This window comes from Psammomys obesus, unplaced genomic scaffold (assembly GCF_907164565.1).
Source record: "Psammomys obesus unplaced genomic scaffold, mPsaObe1.curated_primary_1811, whole genome shotgun sequence".
Taxonomy (NCBI): Eukaryota; Metazoa; Chordata; class Mammalia; order Rodentia; family Muridae; genus Psammomys; species Psammomys obesus.
This window is the reverse complement of record NW_026596073.1, coordinates 12,534,775-12,542,207: the sequence shown is the minus strand read 5'-3', so window position 1 is coordinate 12,542,207 and position 7,433 is coordinate 12,534,775. Positions and strand designations below refer to the sequence as shown.

The 7,433-nt window shown below is 42.3% G+C and overlaps 1 non-coding gene across 1 annotated transcript; it reads left to right on the top strand.

Annotated features, from left to right (window-relative positions):
• Window positions 1–7,006: 7,006 nt before the first annotated feature.
• LOC129690541 (U6 spliceosomal RNA) lies at window positions 7,007–7,113 on the top strand. The gene has a single exon (XR_008722299.1). It is a non-coding gene; the product is annotated as a U6 spliceosomal RNA (small nuclear RNA).
• The last annotated feature ends 320 nt before the right edge of the window (window positions 7,114–7,433 follow it).

Here is a 7,433-nt window from a genome sequence, read left to right as displayed (position 1 = left end):
GATAGATAGATAGATAGATAGATAGATAGATAGATAGATAGATAGATGGATAGATGGATAGATGGATAGATGGATAGATACAGATAGATGCCCCTTATAGTTCTGGTGAATTGATTTTACAAAAACTTCTGTATTAGGCAGCTTGGAAAGTGGCTCCATTGCTGAAGTGCTTGTCATGTAAGCATGAATTTGGATTCCCAGAACTCTGAAAAAACTGGCCTTTTTAACAGTATCCATTTATGTCCAGGCTGATACCCTGGACATCATTGGGCAGCCAGCCTGTTCCTCCATGTCATCACCCAGGCCCAGTGAGATACTTCATCTCAGAAAGTAGGGTGGAGAGTGACTGGGAAGTAGACCTCTGGCCTACACATGTTGACCTGTAAAATATACATATATACAAACATACTCCATACACACAAAAACAAACACACAAACAGAAACAACAAACAAATCAAAGCCTCTGCAAAGGATCGGTGAAACTAATCTGGAATAAGCAGAACCAGCATATTCCCAAGTGTCCGAAAGTAACAATGGCCAATGCAAATTAAAGTCTGTTCATAAAACAGCTCCTGGTAAGGTTAGAGAGGAAGCCCTTCTTCACACAGAAAGCACTTCATTCACCCAGTCTCTTTCTAGCCAGGGCTTCCCCAGTCCCTAGGGTTTCATTGTAGCTTGCGTTTGTTGGATAAGACGAAAACCGCACTGAAGAGCACTCTGGAGAGTGGTAATTGACAAGACTAAAGGCAGCATGAGCTTTCCCTTTGCTTCCTTTCCACTAAGGACAACCCAGTCACACCACCCTGCAAGGGGCAGATGGCTCTCTCTGCCATGAGCACACCAAGAGATTTCAGCATACAATGGTGTGTGGCTGGAAGCTGGCATTTGAAAGCATGACTTCTAAATCCAGATAATCTAGGTTTGAACCAGTTTCCTCTGTCTTGTTTTCTTTAGTTTCTCTTCTTTTCAGTGGAGATTAAAAAATGTTGTGCATCTTAAGAATCATGTGACAGTAAAATGAGATGATATGTTTGAAATTATTAGGAGCATAACTGTTATTTAATCAGTATATGAAATGTTTTATTTTAACTATGTTGTTGGTTTGAAAAGCAAGGTAGTCATTCATTTCTGCTAAGCACACCACTGTATGGGTTCTAGATGATCATTTTGTTTCCATTGAGAATGGCTAGTCCAGGAAGGTTGTAGAAGTAGAATCTCAATGAAATGGCTGATGTTTTGTTGTCATGAAAGTTCCTTGGCCTAGGCTACTGTCGCTCTGAGGGCACGGAGAGAGCTAGTCTTTTATGACTGGCGGCTCTTTGGTGCTCTCGGCTTTATCATATCCTTATTTAGTGGGTAGAGATACTCTAAGGAAGCTTCTACCTCAACTAAGACAAGGCTATCGGAAGCTCCCAGAAAGAAAAACTATTGTAATTTCAAGTGTTAAACAGTTAAAATTAACAATTGTTAATACTGTATATCTCAAGCTGATATTTGCATTAATTTATAATAATGATGAGCACATAAGCATTTAAGATATTTTTAGGTTTAGTCTTTGTCCCATACAAATGTGTGCCATTACACTGAAAGAACCCCATGAGCCTCCCATAATGGGATCTGAGCTGCTGGGTGCTACTCATCGTTGGAAGTAAATCCACCACTGCTGATGAGCTAAAGGTTACAACATTTACAGAGTGAGTCTACGTTCTACATGGTCTAAGCCATGCATGTTTGCAGCATAGGTGGAGGGGACATTTGACCAGCATTTCTCAAAGCTTTGTAATGCACAGGCTTCTTCTAGAAATAGATAGTGTCCATTAAGCCACGAGAATATATCCATAGCTCACACTTCTTCAAACTGCAAGGTGAGAAGTATGCCTCTTTTCATCTCTGTGCCATTCTCCAACACACTCCCCTTGCCACACACACGTACATGCCTTCCTTATGCCACAGTCTCATGGATTTTGAGCTGTCCTCCCCAGAAAGCATGTTACAACATGTCCTTTTGCACTGGTGTCCAGGGTTCCACCTGAGTTCACTCCTTAGGCCTTCTTATTGGACAATGAACCCCAGCTGACCTGCTAACCTGATTGGATCCTGGCACATCAGGGAATAATTCCACAGGGTGATGATCGCCTCTGTCCCTGTTTTGTCCCTCCTCTTCTGAGGGCTTGCCTTGGCTACTGCTGACTAGGAACATGGCAGGAAAGAGACCTTTGGGTAGCCTGCACACGGCTCTTGAAGTAGCTTTACTTACTACTCTAGTACCTTGGGAAGTCATGTCAATATTCCAGTTCCCCTTCGCTACTCTATACAGCAGGAAAAGTGATGATCTCTTACAGCTGATAATCTATAGTTCTTTAATTCAACTGACGATGTGGGCCACTGCTTATTTCATTCTTTGCCGTATGCTGGTTCTCTGCCACGTGTGAGATCATATTTAATCTTCACAGCATCCCTATGAGATGTGTTTATTGATGACAATACCAGTATAGAGTCATTAAGGAGCATAAGATGGGGGTGGGGAGGGTCAAGCCCTTTGAATCTTCAGAGCTTTTCAGCAGATCATGCCTCAGATGGTTTTCTTGCTGCCCGGAGCACAGAAATAATGGACCTGTCATAACCAGAGGTACATATAGAAAAATCACCAAAATCCCACACTGCTCACTCAGGTCAGCATCGCCTCTGTACTAATTCCACCACCCCAGCTTGCTTTCTACAAAGTCAATACTGTAAACTTAGATTTGACCTAGTTTAATCTAACTGCGGGTTGTGGTTCAATTATTCAGCAATTGGTTACTAAGGATGTAGACAGCTTTTGAGCAACCACTATACATGCAGTCTTTCTTCTGTGGTCTGTCTCACAAACTAACCTTGCAACTTCATATTCCTATGACTATCTTGTACCTCTTCCAAAAGGCCTAGAAATGCAGAAGGAGCTATATAATGCAGATATCAGATTCCAAAGGACAACAAGGATGTAGACGAGGATCCTGGCATGTATACTGAGGCAAATCTCTAGCTAATTTAATCTCCAAATGCCACCCTTATTTTATGAAACAAACTGCAGAAGTATTAGATCCTTCGTTTTGGCCAATGATAACCTTATTATACTTTCCATTTAATGGACAAACTCCAATGGAGAAGAATGCAGAATGATCCTGGTGGACAAGGATTGCAAGAACAGGGGAAACACATCACTCTGAGACCCGAACTCATTGGTACTGGTTCCTTCCCTGAAGGAACCATAGAGTCCAAGTGAGGGGTTCACAAAGGTGCTTGACCCACCTGGCTGGTGATTCAAAGAGGCAGCCCGCTTTCTGGGAGCCGAGACCCACCAATGCTTAGCCTGCTACTCTTTTGCTCAGCCTACAAAGCAAGAAGAGTGTCTAATAGAGAACGGTAGACCAGAGGGGATTTGACAACAGATTCCCAAGCAAGAGTAAGCTACTGCCTTCCGGCTTCCTGTGTGGGCTTCACAGGCCTGTCTACACTTCTTGGGAATGGTAGAACAAACAATCTGCTTAGCATTTAGCAGGTTTTGATGCTTCTTCATGTTGGGATGTTAAATTCATCATCACAAGAGATACAGCTCTCCTCCTGCTCCTGGTAGCAGTGTGGGAGCCAAGTCCATCCACCCTGACAGACAATTCTGTCTCCATTAGTCCTGAACTCTAGACAAAGTTTAGTCCTTTCTTTCTTTCTTTCTTTCTTTCTTTCTTTCTTTCTTTCTTTCTTTCTTTCTTTCTTTCTCTATCTCTCTTTTTCTTTCTTCATTTCTTTCTTTCTACTCTACATGCCACTAAGTCACTTCAACTAGCCTAAAAATAGTGATGGGCTTCACAAACCCTTTTGAACAAATCTTCTTTGTGCTTTGACCATATTTAACCCCACCACTTCACACTGTTTCTATTCCCTCTCCCAAACAGTCTTGTCATCTTCATAATAATGCCAAGTAAGGGCAGCTGCCCTGACTAGTCACCTGCCAGGACTGCATAGATTGATTTGTAAGTGATCTACCCTTATACTTTTGTCCCACGTGAAATAGGCCCTCAGTGTCCCACCAGCATTCTTGAGCTACTCTAAGTTTAGTACAGGAGAGTTATTATGTATGAAGAAAGGTGTGCGAGTGGATTTGCCACAAGAGAGAAATTGCCATTGAAGACAAGAAAGGACCAAGGAAATACTGCCTACAGTTTTCCCTGTGTCAGAGGGAGAAGACTAAAGACAGCTTGTGTAGTCTCCGTTCTCCTGAGGACATTTCATGGGGAATCATGTTAAAACTACTGATCCATCTGCGTTAATAGGATGGAGCCCCTGGACCTGGCCAGTTCCTCTCATCCTGTGAACTCAGATTCTTCTAGTGTACATTTACATACAACTGACCATAACTATTGCTATCATGACACTGACATGTGCATAAAATAGCCCCAGCATGTGGGCATTTCCATGAAAGAGAGACAACTAGCATGCACAGAGGGCTCTGTCACCAAGCAACCTGTGTCATATAGAAACAATGAAAGCTTTGCTCTTTCTGTGGCATCGCTCATTTTGGTTTTATTCGAAGCTCTTTTGGGGAAATAAAAAAAATGTGAATGGCAAAGCAAGCAAAGTAGATGAAAACAGAGAAATGAGGAGGAAATAGAAGGGAACTATTGAGAAAGAACCGGGATGGCCAGGCCTTCTCAAAGCATGCAGGCATAGACGCCCCCACCGTGGTGCCTGGGATTGATTCGGAGCCTGTGGAGAGCCGAACATGAGATTATGGTCCTATTTTATAATTCTCATCAGAAACAACACTTCCTCCCACCAAGTGGGTGGAGGTTGGGGTTGTTGGGTAAAATAACCACAATGGGGGCCACTACCCTTTCTGCCAGCTTCTGTTTCTCAAAGCCAAAAAGCCTCCTCCTGTTTTTTGTTTGTTTGCTTGCTTTTGTTTTTGTTTTCTTAGTTCTTTGAGCGTTTCAATTGCTTTCATCATATTCAGCACCCGCATCCAACTCTTATTAGATCTGTCCTTCCTTTCCACTCACTCAGTTTCGTGTCTTTCTTCTCTTCTCTTCTCCCCCCTCCCCTTCAAGACCAATTTGTGCTGCCATATATTCTTGATGTCATGATCTTCCAGCAGAGAGTGGTCTCCACCAGGGCCTACATTCCTGTAAGAAGCTCTCCCTCCCTCTCCCTCCCTCTCCCAGCAGCTAGCAAGTGTCACTAGCTGCATGGCTATTGGTAGGATCATGTGCTCAGCTCCCCTCTTTCTGTGCTGGGATTTGGTACGGCTAGGGCTTAGGGAAGGTTTGTGCACACTGTCACACCATGAGTTCATAAGTGCAGCTGCCCTAGTGTGTCAGGACATAATGTTTCCTTGTAGCTTTCCACAGCCTTTGGCTCTTAACATCTCTTCCCAAATGATCCCTGAGCCGTGGGGGGGGGGGGGGCTGCGTGTGTGTATGTATGTGTAAGTGTGTGTACATATGCATGAATGCACGCATACTCCACTTAGGACTGATCATTCTACCTTCTCTTATTCTCTGCACTTTGGGCAGTTGTGGGTCACCATGTTAATTATGATCTATGCCAGTAGAAGCTTCTCAGATAAGGGCTGCGAGATTCATCGATCTATAAGGTTTCACAAGAAGTCATTAGGACTCAGTTTAGTACTCTGTCCACTTAGCAATATAATAGTAGTAGTAAGTTCATTACGAGGGCCTATGACTTGTCTTGCATAGGTTCTTAGCTCAATAATGTTAGCAGGACTTAACCCCAATCAGACAATTGTTTTCACATTACTCCAGGTAGTAAATTTTAGTGTTTTCTTTTTTCTGTATATACTTATATAGTTCTTATAAAAAGTTATGAGGCCTAAGAAAATTATAATTTAATTAGAGAAAATGAAATATTTTCAATATGTAAGTATTAAATTCTTCAACATGTCAAATCCAAATATCATTAGGTGTTGTTTATTATGTTCAAAGGCTTCACTTTAAAAATTGCTGTGTGACCCCCCCCTCCTGAGGGAGGAGCAGCTTTGTTAGGCCACAGAAGAGGACATTGCAGGCAGTCCTGAAGAGACTTCATAAGCTAGGGTCAGATGGACAGAGAGGAGGTCCTCCCCTATTAGTGGATTTGGAAAGGGGCAGGGAAAAGATGAGAGAGGGAGGGTAGGATTGGGAGGGAGTGAGGGAGGGGGCTATGGCTGGGATACAAAGTAAGTAACCTGTGATTAATATAAAAAATAAATTAATTAAAAAAAACAAAAAAATAAATTCAAGGCAAAAAAATATTGCTGTGTGAATTTCAACTTTTAAAAGCTATTAAATGAATTTTAACTTGGATTAAGACAGAATTTCCAACAGTTCTTGAAATAGCTTCTGCTATTTTGTACCAAACATTTACACAAAGCAGTGTTCCCAATACTCACTGTAATAAAGTCTACATGTCTGTCTACCCTGAAAAATGCTGAAGATGTTCTGCAGCCTGCAGCATCAAGTATTCAGCCAACACTTATTTATGCAAAATAAACAAGCACATCTATCTCGTTAGTGTGCAAATTTGCTTTCATTTTCAATAACCGCTAAATTTATTTGTGCACACAGGAATCATTTTAAAATATTTTTTTATAATCAAACACATTATCACTATAAAAACCACCATGTTGGTTCTATTTCTATAGAAAACCCTGCCCATGAGTAATGCACCAAGTAAATGTAAAAGGGTGGCAAAATAAAACGGAGCCTCTTTCCGTGTGGCCAGACTAATTGTGCTGTGGCGGTAAAGGCATAATAGGAAGCAATGAAGCACAAACAGATTTTGAGATAAAAGGCAGGTAAGAGCTGGATGGCACATGCCTTTACTCCCAGCACTCTGGATGCAGAAGCAGGTGGATCTCTGTGAGTTGGAGGCCATCCTGGTCTATAAAGTGAGTTCCAGGACAGCCAAGGCTACACAGATAAAGTCTGTCTCAAAGAAAACTAGTTAAGAGGGGTCAGTTAAGAACACAGGTGCTGTGCTTGCTTCAGCAGCACCTATACTAAAATTGGAAGGATACAGAGAAGATTAGCATGACCCCTGTGCAAGGATGACATGCAAATTCGTGAAGTGTTCCATATTTTTTTCCCATAGTAAGGGGAACAGGGACTATTTCTGACATGAACTCAATGGCAGGCTCTTTGACCTCCCCACCCCCCAAGGGAGGAGCAGTCCTGCTAGGCCACAGAGGAGGACTTTGCAGCCAGTCCTGAAGATACCTGATAAAACAGGTCAGATGAAAAGGGAGGAGGTCCTCCCCAATCAGTGGACTTGGAAAGGGGCAGGGAGGAGATGATGGAGGGAGTGAGGGAGTGGGATATAGCTGGGATACAGAGTTAAAAAAAAAAAAAAAAAAAAAAAAAAAAAAAAAACAGGTGCTGAGCAAAACCCAAACACGAGGCATG